Below are 15,628 nucleotides of genomic sequence, written 5' to 3'. Positions count from 1 at the left end.
ATCTAGAGGCTGGAATTTTGTTATTGCAAAGAATTGTTGTTGGTTTGAGATTGGAATCATTGGGTGCCTAATGCTTTGAAGGGAGTTGAAGATAGGAATTCCATTTTGCTGGGAAGGAGATGCTGGATTGGAGCCCTCTGGGTTGTATCTCTTCCTGAACCTTGTTATTCATCAATAAAGCTATCTTGGTTTTCTCCTATATACTGATGTATCTTTGATGTATGATTGCTTTAGTATATTTAATTTACTTCTAATCCTGAACTAGTTATGTTTATGAATCAATGTCTTTGTGTAGTGTTCTTCTCTTGTGATCTTGCAGAGACCTGTTGAAGCTGGGCGAGCGAGAAGGCAAGTAGCTGTGAACACCCAAAGAGAAGAGGAACCGGATCGAGGGACAAACGGAAGACACCGATTAGTCCATCCATCTCTCTTCATTCTTAATTCATAAAGGAAGAATACTAGAATAGCTGTCTCTGTTTGTTGCTAAGGCACTGTCACACCTTAGGTGGATAGGATCATCCTTCATAGGCATTTTCCCCACAACAGATAGATTTTTGCTAATATAGTATATTGCATATGGCTTTCTATCTTCTTCCTGGCCAAGAACTCCTCCTATGGTTGTGTCTGAAGCGTCGGATGAAATATGGAATGGAAAATCCCAGTTTGGGCCCCTTAATATTGGGGCTATTGATACAAGTCATTTTAAATCTTCGAAATCGTTGTCACATTTATATGTCCAAATGAAATCAATATTTCTTGCTAGTGCATATAATGGTGAGCAATCTGAGAAAAAATAATTATTAACCTTCTATAATAACCAGAAAATTCCAAAAAACCGCATACCTCTGTTTGTGTGGAAGGAGTAGGTATTAAAAGAATTATCTGAATTTTTGTTGGATATACCTGGATTCCGGCAGCTGAGATATAGTGGCCCAGGATGAAGCTCTCGGTCATCATCATGTGGCATTTTTCATTCCTTAAACAGAGTCTGGTGGCAATGCATCTTTGCAGCACTTTCTCTAATGTTTGTAATTTTGGCTCGAAGTCATCTCCGTAATGTGTAAAGTCATCCATGTACACCTCAAGCCCTTCATTTATAAGATCTGAAAAAAATGCTAAGCATAGCCCTCTGAAATGTGGCAGGTGCATTGAACAGCCCAAAAGGTAGGACCCTGTAAGAAAATGTTCCCTAAGGGCAGGTAAAGGTAGTCTTATCCTAATCCTCAGGGGCAATCTGAATTTGATTGTATTTGCTGAAGCCATCTAGGAAAGAAAAGAATTTTTTCCCTGCCAATGTGTCCAAGACCTGGTCAATGAATGGAAGGGGGAAATGGTCTTTTTGGGTTGCTTTATTAAGCTCTCTATAGTCAACACATATATGCCACTTTCCATTCTTTTTCGGCACCACTACTAATGGAGAGACCCATTTGCTGTCAAATATTGGGTAGATAAAGTTTACATCTAGCAATTTTTGTAGTTCAACTTTAACAATATCTTTAAGATGAGGATTTAACCTCCGTTGAGGTTTTCAAATGGGTTTGGTATCCTTCTCTGTATAAATGTGGTGCATGCATAATTGGGGATCAATCCCTTTCATGTCCGGGTAATCCCATGCAAAGGCCTCTTTATATTTTCTCAAGAGTTGAACAAGCTTCTGCTCTTGGTCAGCAGTCAGGTTTTTGTTAATATTCAAAGTTTTTCCTAGCTCAATTTCTATGGTTTTGCTGTTATAAACAGAGGTGGTTGGTATTGATTGATCATTAATATCTTTTAAGGGATCTTCTTCTATTTTTCTATCAAATGTTGCTTCGATCATGTGACATTTTAGATGGGATCCGACATCTGGTTGGTTAATGTAGGTGTTAATGATGTCATCTTCTGTTTGATCTTTAAATTCGAGAGCATCTTCTATGGTTAGCGGTGATCTAATGTTTTTAGTTAGATATGATACAGGTTGTTTTCTGGTTTTGATTATTGTTAAACTTAGCTGAGCTAGAGGATATAAGGCTAAATTATTTACATTGCTTCATCTTGGTATAGTCATGATGCCTATTCGACAGCTTATGCAAGCATCTGCAATTGATAGCCAAGGTCTACCTAGAATTAAGGGATGTCCATCGAGTCGGTTTCTAGGATTGATGATCAGAAAGTCTACAAGGTATTCCCAAGAGTCTACAGACACCATTACATCCTATAATGTGCCTTCTGGTTTGACTACCGATCGGTCAACCAATTCCAACAAGGTCGTGGTTGGGTCCAAGGATGTAATGCCAAGCTTTTGACAAGTTGTGGTTATAAGAATATTGATTGCTACTCCTAAATCGACTAAGGCATTGGGGAAGGAGCATCCATTTATTTGCACCGTGACTATAGGATTTCCTGGGTCCTCATATTTTACAGGTGTTTCTCTTCCTAATAGTAAATCAAATAAGGTACCAACTACATGGACAGTTGGATTTTTTTTATTTTCCTCTTTGGCTTTTTCATACATAATTCCTTAATAGTTTTTGCATAAATTGGGATGTCTTGAATAGCCTGGAGGAGTGGTATTTTTATACACAAATTTTTCAATTCTCCCAGAAGATCGAAATCAGGATGTTCAATTGGGCAAGGTATGATTAATCTTTCTGGGAATGGAGGAGAAGAGGTGGTTGCTTGATCATGAGTTTTCTATCTAACCATGTTCTCTTCTAGTGGTGCTTGTTCTACAGGTAACGAATCTTCAATTTGAACATTTTTATCCCCTTCTGATTCTATTATCCGCCCAAATCTTAATTGAAGGTCATTGCACTCCCTTAAATCAGTTTCTAGTTCTGGTTCTTCAATAATTTGCACAAATTGAACCGGTCTGTTGTTGGGGTTCGGGTTGGGTTGGGCTGGCAGCTGTGGTTTTAAGTTGGTTTGAGGGTTCTATTGCAACGTGTAGGGTGCTGGCAGTGTGGGTCGAGGTAGGGGAATTGTTCTTGTTGGCTGATTTGTAGGTCTCTACCAGCTTAACTACCAGTTCTGGTTCTATGAAGTTGAGGGTGGCCATTGGGATTGATATGCATTACTTTGCCAAAACGGTGGGAAGTAAGAGGAATTTGGCCAATTGTTATTTTGATTTGATTGGTTGGGCCAAGGTGTCATAGGGGATGGCTATTGTGACCAATTGGAAAAAGATGGTTGGTTCTGCCACATGGTTCTCGAGTATTGTTGTGAATTATATTGTGGCATTTGAAAGAAAGAGGATGGATCAGTTGGCATACCTGTTTGTCGTGGTTGCCACTAGTGACGCTGATTTAGTAGGTAGATAGGTTCTATATCTTCTTCTGCCTCCTTATAGACTTCTTTTAGCCCTGATAGTGATGGGCAGCTTTCTGTAGCGTGATCTTTCATACATGTGGCGTAGGTTTGCACCATATCCAGCGGGCACTCTTTGTGGCTATGCTTCTTTCTGCATCCAGGACATATATCACCAAGTTTTCTTTTTCTTCTACCTGCTTTTGTTTGGCTTGCATAATTTCCAATTGCATTGTTAAAGTCCCTAAAATATTAGTTTTGAAATCCTCTAGCAGGTTACCAATTTCTGCGCGAGTTATACCTCCACCAGAGATTTTGTTGTCCCTTGTGATCATATCACGTTCCGTTGGCTTCAATCTTGTGCTGAATCTTGAACACCTGATACACAAATTAATGATGTCAGCAAAATTCTCCTGATATATATCACCTTTACCCATAATATTTAATGTTTCTACCCATTGTTCTTTCATCCCTTTAATTAGTGTAGTTTTCAGCACATTATCAGGTAAAGGCAGAGTTGCATAGGGAGACTACTGGAGGTTATATTGAAATAATTCCACATATTCTTCTAATGTTTCACTTGGTCTTGCTACCATCTGGAATATTTCATCTTTCAATTCCCTAGATCTATAATAGTCCTGATACTTTTTTAGGAAAGAGGTTTTCATTTGTTCCCAATCATTTATTGTGCCTCCACCTAATCCCATAAACCATCGCAAGGCTGCTCCTTTCAATGTAGAGGGAAACAATTTTAGTTTTTGGGGGTCGGTGGTATAATCATACCCCCGACACAATACATCAAACTCAAACAGGAATGTGTCTGGATCCTCTGATGTCAACCCATGAAAGGTAGGAATATTTTGGAGAGGGATGGCTTTCATAGGTGCGTTGACCGCTGTGTCAACGATGGGATACTGCAAGGTGGAGGTCTGAGGTGCTTGTGGGTTGTTGGCCATTTGATCAAATATGTGCCAATACCCTTCTGGGATCTCTAGAGAGTTATTCCTAGGATGACTAGAAGGGGTGGGAATGATTTTAACAGCACTCCCCTGGTTTGGGATAATGAGTGTTCCTTGTTGAACTACTACCTGGGGGGATCTTGGCTCCTCTGTTTCCCCTGCTTCTTCTTGAATGAACTTAACAGCACTCCCTCTATCTGGGATGCTGAGTGTTCCTAGTTGAATTATTACCTGAGGGGATCTTGGCTCCTCTGTTTCCCTGGTTTCTCCTCCTCCTTCACGAAGATTACTAGAATTTCCTTCTTGTAAAGAAATTGGGTGGGAATTTTCAATTTCTTGAAAATTTTGCTCAGTCTCTTCTATTTTGTTTTGGACCTCAATGAAGGCTACAGATGGTGAGCCTGTGGCCCAAAGGGAGCCAATAGGTTGTCTGGAAGCAACTTTTCTAGGACCTACTGATGGCTGAGATTCGGTTTTCTTTATGATATCGTCTATGAAATTTTATCATCCAAGGGTCACAGATCCCGTAGATTTGTCGGGTTTGGGTAGGGGAATTGGATTATTTTTAGGTTTTTTCTTCTTAGTCATACACACAATTCAAATGTTTATCTCTACCCTAAGTTCTTAACAATTCTGCTGGAAAGCGGGGGGAGCAGGCATTTTACGTGCTCCGTACACAGGTTCTTACCTTTTGTTTTTAATACCCAATTCTCTCCCATCAAACAAACAGAAAATACCTATTTCAAATTTCCATAATTGTGCTGAAAAGAGGGCGGGGGAGCAAGCACTTTACTTGCTCGTTATGTAGGTTCTTACCTTCCGTTTTCAAAACCCAATTCTTCTTCAACAACAATCATCAGATGTACACTACTCCTCAGAAATGGCTACACTCTTCCCAGCAACGACGCCAAAATGTTGAGTGATAAAAGGTGCCTTTTTGACTCCTAATTATCTTCATATTAATTATCAATCCAGGAAAGTCTTTCTATTTCAAGAGTGTACACAGTATGTGGCGGCTATTTAACTCAGATAGTAATGATTCTAAATTGCGGTATAGTTCTTTCATATACAGGAGGAAATGGATGCAGAAAGTAAATTCTAATAGTAATTAAAAGAAAACTCAATCCTCTAATGAAACTAAGTCAGACATTCATCAAAGTAACAACAATCATTAGTAGAGAATACAGTAGTAATAACTCATTCCTCTTTTAACTGATTTATTCTCAATCAAGAAAAATTCTTAATATAAGCAGCAGATGATCTTAATCTGAGAGCTTCGACAATAGTAGTCAATGCTCTTTACAGTAGATGATCTCAAAGGAGAATTCTTAACTAAATAACTAGATCTGAAATAACAATAAACTGAATCAACTATATTACTGCAAAATATATAAACAGAACAATTCTGTTGAGATTGGAAAGCAGGAAATAGCAAAGCGATACAATTGCAGAAAGTAGAAATTCAATCAAACCATCACATTGCAAGAATCATAAATGCATGATACAGGAACAGCAAGTGAATCCACCAGGGCCGGCCCTTAGCTGCCAGTGAGAACCGTCGGATTACTTCAGGAGATGCGAAGGAACAGCAACTGTTTTATATATTAATCATTGCATAAGCATTACAATAAGTTCGTGCTCTACTCAGCAGCGAGAGTCAGTGATGAAAGTTACAATTTCTCAATAGTAATTCTCCTCTTTTCTATTTACAATCATTGCCTTTTATAATAGGAAAGAGGTAAAAAGATAAATAGTAAAAGCGATCCCTCAGGATCAAAATATCCTGAGGGATTCACATAATTTTCCAACTTCAGTCATTTTTCCTCCTTGCATTGATCCCTGTGATTTGTTTTGTCTTTATCTGTAACTGTCGCGCTCCTTCCTTAGCTTGTTGTTGTTTCGTTGTTCCTTGGTAAGGGAACAGCAGTTGTCCCTTTTTGTATTTTTCCTGCATAAAGAAGGATAACGATCAGCCAAATTATAATTACAGACAACTTCCTCATTCTTACCATAATCCTTTGATTTATTAACATTTTAGGATATAAAAGGGATATAACTAAAGGAAAATGATGATGAAATAAATAACATATGCATACCTTTTCCATGACTCAAAAATCCCTTTATTCAACAACTCTTGAATTTTCCTTTTAATTTCTACACTTTCCATCATTGACATCCGGTACATGCCAATGTTAGGAAGAGGACAATCTTGCTGCAACTGTATCTCATTTTGGATTCCGCTCTTGGGAGGTAATCCCTTTGGTTCCTGAAACATATCATGATATTAGTTAACTGCATCAACCAATTCAAATTTCAATTTTGAATCATAGTATTTAAAAGCTTCATTATCAACATCATTCTTGGGTTTGATAATTTGAAGCACAAAATTCTTACTTCAATTCACTAGTATTTTCATTTACCCCGCATTAACAAGTGAAAGATTTAGTTTCTTGCTATGAGCTCTCACAATATATTCTACTCCATCTCTGAACAAATGATATTTATTTTAATGTATATGGAAGATAGCTTTTCTATCATAAAGGTACGGTCTACCCAAAACTATGCCACATATATCTAATGGCACAACATCAAGCTCCACTTCATCTATGAAATTTGCAGTAATGGAAAATTTCAGTTTACACTTTCTAGTAACCTGCAATTATGCATTGTCACACACCCATCCAAGTGGATACGATTTATTATGTGGAATGGTTTCCAAGTTTAAACTTTTGACAATGTTTTCAGAGATAAGATTGGCTTGAGAGCCACTATCAAAAAGTGTATCAATCTTGTTATGTTTTGAGATCACCCTTATGTGAAAAAGTTATATTCTCCTCTTTTCATTTGGAGTTTCATTTTGTGAATTTGAAGAACTAGTGCTAGCAATGGATTTTTTTCCTTTTATACCCATGGCTGTGATTTTAGTTTCATCACTCGAATCGGATCCCAAATCTTGTTGAGTGGTTGTATTTGTCTTTTGTTTTCCCTTGTTGTTGAATATTTTTGGTTTCATTTCGAGATGAAGCTTCCAACAATGAGATTCATCGTGACCTCTCTAGAACAATGTTTGCATGTTAATTTATCTCCTTCTTTTTTGATAGATTCATTTTTATTTCCCTTCCCTTTGAAACCCTTTTCTTTTCCTTTACTCTTAAATGGATTTTTACTACCTTCTTCTGGAGTGTTTTTCCCTCTTGCCTCAAGATGAGTGGCTTGCACACACACATCATCTAGATTATTGGGATTAAACATTAAGATAGTAACTGTGTAAACCCCCTATGTACTTCAGCAATGTGTCATGTGATTGAAAATCTACACCTAACATAAAGACCTTTTTCTAAATTCTTGGGTGTAATCTTGCACATTTTGACCTTTAAGCTGTCTAAAGTTCTGTCAATTCATGATGGCTTTCTGCATATAAGCTAAAGGGTAGAATTGTCTTTTGATTGTAGCAATGAAATCAATCCAAGAAATTGAGATCTTAATGAGTTTTTTTATCTCCTCTTGTGTCTTTGATTCCCACCATACTAGTGCTACACCCTCCATTCTCAAGGAAGCTAGCTGAATCTTTATGTCATCATCTTGAAGGTTTTGAATTCTACAATAGACCTCCAAATAACAAATCCAATTATCAAGATTCTCTACATTCATTTCACCATTATACATGGGCATCTCAAATTTAACATCAAGTTTTAAAAAAGGTGATTTACCAATTCCTTTTGAAGTATGATGATGAGTATGAGTAAGGGTTGTGTTAGTAGAAGAGGGTGAAGATGCTTGTCAAGAAGAAGATGAAGAAGATGGTGGAGAGGGTGGTGGTTTGTCTCCCTTTCCATTACCTCCTCCTGAAGAAACTTCTCCTTTGGGAGGTTTGGAACTTTCACCTTGCATCCTAATATTCCTCTCTTCCTAGAGGACCTTCACCATCTCTGTCATATCAAAGAAAGCCTTTATGAAGGCCTTCTCATCTTCTGTCATGTTTACAGGTTCTCCTTCATGAGACATGCTCTCTCGAGTCTCAACTGAAACTTGAGGATGTTCCTGGTGTTGGATATTGTGGCAACATTGCCCTCCTTCCCCTTGACCCAACTCCATGGCTTCCAACCAGCTTCCCTTCTCCTCTTTTGAGTTTTAAACTTGTAAGCATGACATAAACTTACAAACAGTTAAATCCTTCTTTCACAAAGCAAACCTAGTGCTCTGATACCAAAATGATCTGATTTAGAATATTAGATTGTTGTGTGAAGCTCCTCCTCAGATTAGAAACAAAATTCTTTCATTGTGCTTAAGGATTCATGAGTTTGTAAGTATAAAAATGAGTTTTTATGTCAATTTTATGAGAAATTTTAACATAAATAAAAGAATGAACAACATCATACACATGTACAGAACATCACCAAAAACACATCACAACAGGAACATGATAAAGGAGTTCACCCCTCTTGGGCTACGTCTCCTTGGTCCAGCTTCCAATGGCTTGGGCCTCTCTATTATGCTTAAATGCTTCTGAAACCTGCTCCAATGAGTCCAGCATGTCCAAAAATGGCTATGTAACCTCTTTTCTCACCCAATTTGGTCAAAAACTAGAGAAGTTATGACATCCCCTAGTTTCTCCTCTATTCGCTCTACAAATTGCATAAAATATGGTATCATCCTACAAATTCGCCCCATTTTCCATTTTAAAAGCGACAAATTCCCCGAATTTCAAGCGGATTTGTAGGACCGTTAATTTTTCCTTCGAGGCCTTAAAACCAAAATCTTGTTCATATGGGGACCATGCACCCAGGGGCTAGCCCCGGGTACTGGCCCCCTCTCTTTGGCGGTCACGGTAACTATTAGCAGTTATCAAAGAGCGTTCACGTGAGGATTGTATGTCTAGTGGTTTAGGTAGTGGCAGTTATAAGCAGCGGTGACCATCAATGGTCACAATATATGTTGGTCACGCATTCACATGGGGGGCAGTTAAGTCCGCCCAACCCCCCATACCATGCGGCAATGAAAACTAAAGGAAACTCGCCTCCCTTGTATGTTAAGAAATGTCGTGTAGGTGGAGTGGTAAGGCTTGGCGTTGTTGAATGGGAGGTCACGGAGTCGAGCTAGGCCTCTACCCTGTTCGGCATACCAAAATTTTGATAGGCCGTTAGGAGGACACATGGCGGCCTCCGGCTTAGCCACATGTCACCTCCTCATTGGCCCAAACCCAAAACACATGGACCAATAGGACAATGCCAACTCAATGGAATATTCCAAGAATATTCCCCTTGCCACCTAGGTTGTATGGATGCCCAATCAGCATCCCTGTCAGCCACTTGCAAAATTTTTACCTGTTTGACAAAGTGAACATATCATGTTTTTGGGAGCATGCGGTGTCCGTTTTGCGCGAAACAAGTTGCATCCGATTTAGGATAACGAGCACTACGCGGTCGTTCAGGTTCCACACCATTCTGAAAACTTTGATTTTTGAGCATAGTTTTGAGCACCTAATCAACTTTGGAGTCGCGTCAGTCAATGCCAGGTCAACCATGCACTTCATGCTCTGATAAGGGAAATTGTATTTTGTCCCTTAATCCCATTTTCCCTGGTGTCATTCCATTAGTCACATTACTATTTTCCCCCATGCCTTAGCTGAGGATCCTCATTGCCTCACCTATGGCAGGCCCTATCTGTCAACATCAGCACATCTATTCGAGAAGAATGGCCTAGAGGGAGGTGTATCTTGGCTCTAGCTTCCACTCTTGTTCTTTGCCTTGGATCAAGCAAAGGGAATCATCATTGCCCTTTGACTTGATTGTTTCATACTCGTGATTCATACACTTGATGGTCTAGTGATGTAGCAGATTATACCAATGAATTTCCAGTGTGTGTGAGATGTTTGAAACCTCATGAGGGGTTGGCCTTTCATGTAGCCCCCCACATGCCCCGATGACTTCATATTATGTACAGCCTCAGATGCATTTCCACAGATTTGATGGGTTTGTTTCTTGCCGCTTGCAACCTCATAGCATGCATGTCTCCTTCAGATGATCCATTTAGTTTTGCATAGCCCTTTCCTGTTTAGTAGGGATTCTTTGGTTGTTATACCCTCCCTCCCACCCATTTTTTGAGGGACAGGCCATTATGTCTCATGTACTCAGATGTTATTGTATTCAGTCTTGGTTCATGTTTTTCTAGGTACATTATATATATGGGATACATTGTATTATTTCCTGGCTCATTTATGCTAGCATGTCATGTACCATTCAGCATGTACTTTAATGTTTAATTTCATTTTGTTGGGCGCACCATTATTATTTGTACTCAGTTAGCTCAACGGGTATGGGTATGCCTCTGCCATCTCATTTGATATCAAGTACCACAACATAAAAGGAGACTTACATCAGTTAGTTAGTCTCCCCCCTCAGTCACTATCCTCTTTCGATTCAACTCCATTGGTCTCTCTCTCTCTCTCTCTCTCTGACTCCCCTTCAATGTCTAGTGATTGTGTCCTTACAATGTACTTCAGTCATATGTTTTTCTCCTAGCACTCGTATGTTGGGGGGCAATCTGTTATCACCAAAAATTAATCATCTAGCCATAACCTACTAGATGGGTCAAAGTACACCATGTAGGGCCAATTTTACCATTGTAAAATTGCTTTTACTATCAGAAATTACTTAATAAACCACATTTGTTAAGTTATTTTTGGTTAAACCCATGAAGAATAGTTAAATAAATCATTATTTATTTAATTATCTTCTATTAATAAATAATTAAACCATTGTTTAACTAATATTCCTTGTCATATTTGACCCAATCATGAGAAATAATTATATAAATCATTATTTTTCTTATTTTTCTCTAGGAATAATTAAGTAATCATTATTTAGTTATTATTCCTTGTCAAATTTGATTAAATCCTCTAGGAATACTTAAACAAATCATTATTTGTTTGTTTTTCCTTAACCACATTCTTTTAGATGATAAATAAATCATTTATTTATTTATATATTATTTCGAAATAAAAGTATTTAACCAGTTTAAATACTTTTCCCTCCAACCAAATATAATAAAATATTCCAAACAGTTAATTCTATAATTTGGTTAATAATATTTTATTATTTTCCATTATTCAAGAATAACCTAATATTTTGTTATAAATTGTAGGGTTTTACATCCATTCTTCACTTTGGATCATTTTCATTGTTACACTCATTGTTGTAACTTTGATTATAATCACTGTCGTTTGCCATTTTCTTTTTCCATTTGAGTTCCCATTGAGCTCAAACATTTTTTTTTTGGGTTTATATATTGTAGAGAAGAGAGACTCTACAAAGCTGAAGACATTGAGGATAGCCAAGAACCCATCCCATAGAGGGGGACTGGTAACATCATTTGTTCCCTTCACAGGTGTCATATAATAAAATCTATTCTTTATATCTGGTTTCCATTGATTTATTGGAGTTATTTGCACTTAATTCCTTATTTCATGTTGTTGTTTAACTATTTATGTTACATAGATTAGGAATTTGGCAGGTTTTGTTTCTATCATTTGTTGCAGATCCACATTGTTTTATAACCATTTTTACTGTTAAGGTTGTTTTTCATCCACAGTCTAAAGTGGTTTCTTTTCGTACACTCTCGATAAGAATACCATATCATAATATATACACCCCTTGGGTAGGCCTAAAGGACATAAGAGAAGGGCTACCGACATTATACCCATTTTTCTCCCAGATCAAGTCTAATTTTTCCCGTGCCTCCTGCACTCCCAGTCTATCAAAACCCTAGTTTCCTTTGCAGATATGTTCATCATATTTATAGAATCTCCTTGCATTTGTTAGAAAAAATTTCTTCGTGGCTTGGGCTTGGATCAGGTTGTACTTTTCCTATACCTATTTTTTTTAATCAATAAAGAATCTCATGTCTTGTTCTTGATATTTTATTGTCTTGTGAATAGTAATATGTATTCTTATATATGATGATATAACATATCTTTTATGTACTCACATTGAATTATCTATCATGTATGTGCTTTTGTGAATTGAATTGTACGCCTACTTGTTCTAGAGGAAGTATATGGTTTGGACCCTACGAGAGCATCATCAAATGTAGGAACTTTGGGTATGTTTCCAAGTCCACATTTAGTAATTCATATGTTTGGCATGCTTGCTTGACTGCTCTTTGTTGATTATCTTGTTCTGCTCTGTTGAGGTTTTCAATCCTTACCTTAGGGAACTTTTCCCACCAAAACTATTGTGTTTCATCTCCCAATGTCTCTTTGTCTTCCAGCTTCCTTTACTTTTCTAATTACAGTATTTACATAGGTTTTCCTAATCCCAAATATTAGGTGTCAAAAGGTACGGCTATGTATGATGTTGCTCTTTCTCTTCAAGATACAATCATAGAACATACATGTGTTAACTCACCAAACCAATTTCGATATATGTTATGTCAAATCCTTGAACAACAAGTGTTGGAATCTACTTAATCAAGAATATAACATAAATTAAAAATCAAATCTACAACTACACAATATTTCAACAGCTGAAACAATTCATTATATATATATATATATATATATATATATATATATATATATATATATATATATATATATATATATATATATATATATATATATATATATATATATATAGATCATAGATATATAGTTCAAGTACATACCAACATCTTATCACAAGCTGGAACAACTCATGCTCTTCAATCCCCAACTAGGGAAAACATAGAAAACCTTGAGCCAACAACTCCTCCTAGTTAGGAATCATTCCTAAACAAAGCTGGTTACTCCACCAAAGATCCTCTCTAGCAAACTTGCATCACATAAGTGTACAAGGAGTCTCCTTCTCTCCCCTCCACAATAAGCACATGAAGTAGCACTAGGGTTTTTGAATGACACAAAACCCTAGTCTTATCTCTCATAAGAGCTACATAAGATACTTCTCTCGCCTCTATAAGGGTTATCACAAAAAATATCTTCTTTGTCTCCTTTTAGTACAACCCTAACCCTATATTTTCTTTTGAACTTCCTCCAATAACCTAGCATCGAAGACAAGAACAATTATACATGAAGAAAAGTATGAGAGAGGAGTCTCCTTCTCTCCCCTATTCTTATCTCTCATAAGAGCTATAACAAGAACAAGAACAAATATACATGAAGAAAAGTACGAGAGAGGGAGAGAGAGAAAGAAGTGTTATACACTCCTCACATCCCTAATACAAGTGTGTGATGATCAATTTGACAAAAATACTCTCTCCTTCCTCTATTTCTATGAAAGTTAAGGGAGACCAACAATACAAAGTGGACCCAGTCCTTTATAAGCAACCTAGATAAAAGAACATAGCCCGACATGTAAATCTCTCCAACTCTAGGTGACATATGTCATGCTACAAGGCATGCACATATAACAAACAAGAATTCTTCTAGATCCATAATATCAATATTAGGTCACCTCTTCTAGAGCTAGAGACATTCTCTAGGCCATATCAAACTTCTCTAACTAGATTTATATACCGAGTTTCTTGCCTTAGATGTCAGGAGGCCTTCACATTCAACTTCAGAGGAGGCCCCCTCTCTCCCCAATTTGACAATAGGAACTTGGTCTTGGAGCTTTGAGGCTTTCATATATTTGATTATGTAGTATTGCATTAAGTTTCTTGCTTTTATAGGAGTGACATTTTTTTGGCACTCCCACTTTGTTTTGCCACATATGTATTGAACAGTCACATTGACCTACATTTGGTCATTTGTTGGACATTAATACACTTGTGACTTATCTCAATTGGAGGGGTGTTTTATCACCATATGCTTGTTTACTTCTGCAGCATGACTTAAGATTCAAATTTCACATTCAATTAGGCATGCCTATTTTCATTTCCTTTATAACTTTTTTGACCTAAAATTTTGTAAACCATCTAGTTTTTCAAACATTCAGGATATATGCTCTTGTATGATACACAATGTTGGGCCTTGGAGATTAAACATGTAAACTTGAATGGCCCCTTAAGTATAGATATAACTTCGCTTGTAAGACTAGATCAAATGTCATTTGCTAATAATGACCTTATCATGTTGGAATTCAGCCATTTTTTTAGCAAACATCTTGGTTTGCTACACTATTCAAATGTTATTATGGTAATGATGTACTTGTGATATTCCAAATCTCGTTGGATACGGATTTCTTCACCGAATATGGTGAGGCAAACCAATACCAGATATAGGAGGTTGTTAGCAAGGGAAGCTATGGTGTAGTAAGTTTTCTGATTGATACTCATACTGGTGAGAAAGTGGAAATTAAGAAGATTAATGATGTATTTGATACCACACGGATTCTAATAGAAATCAAGCTCCTAGGACTACTTATCCATCCAAACATTGTTGAGATTAAGCATATTATGCTTCCTCCATCTCGATAGGAATTCAAAGATATATATGTTGTATTTGAGTTGATGGAGTCTGATCTTCACTAAGTTATTAAAGCAAATGATGATCTCACACCTGAACACTATCAATTCTTTCTGTATCAACTTCTTAGAGCTCTAAAGTACATTCATACAGGTCTGAAAATCTCTCCTGAAATATTTGCTTCCAGTCCTAGTAATTATTTTTTTCTTTGGGATTTTGTCTATTGGAAGTCTCATTGTTTTACTTGATGAAATGTTTGTATGGTTTTCTTACAGCAAATGTATTTCATCATGACTTGAAGCCAAAAAATATTTTGGCAAATGTTGACTTTAAATTGAAAATATGTGACTTTGGGCTTGCTCGTGTCTCCTTCAATGATGTTACATCTACCATTTTCTGGATGGTAATTTCTCTCACCCTGGATTGCATGTGAATAGCTACCTGGAATGGTGAAGAGAGGGATTCATTTTCTCTTCATGTGTAGAGTCCTGCTCCTAGTTTAGCTTATATTATCTGTTGGGGTGTTTGGTCTATAATATTTTCTTTCCTTTATGATATGAGCTCTCATCAGCATCTCAATTATATCACTGAGGAGAGCATTGATGGTATTAGCTTTCATGGGAGAGGATCCAATTCTTAGGTGTGTGGAGTGCTTTGCATGGCTTTTGGGCCAAACATATCAGTGTTTATCATCTTGTTGACTATCCTTTGATATAAGATGAGATCCTCTAGTCACTAAACATGCTAAATGATGCATATTCTTTAGTCAACGTTAGAGAGGGCATTTAGGTTCTGAAAGTAGCAAACTCTGACTATGGGGCAATACTTAAAATAAAATTGTTTACTTTTCTTTCCTTTTCTTCTTTTTTCATGAAATGTTGATATTGAGTGGACCTTGTTGCAGGATTATGTGGCAACCAAGTGATATCGATCCCCTGAGCTTTGTGGTTCTTTCTTTACTAAGGTGAATCTTTTAATTTATAGT

This window comes from Pinus tabuliformis, chromosome 2_2 (genome assembly GCF_031772625.1).
Source record: "Pinus tabuliformis cultivar Carrire ecotype Pingquan chromosome 2_2, CPIR1, whole genome shotgun sequence".
NCBI classification, from domain to species: Eukaryota; Viridiplantae; Streptophyta; class Pinopsida; order Pinales; family Pinaceae; genus Pinus; species Pinus tabuliformis.
Note: the sequence above shows the minus strand (reverse complement) of the source record.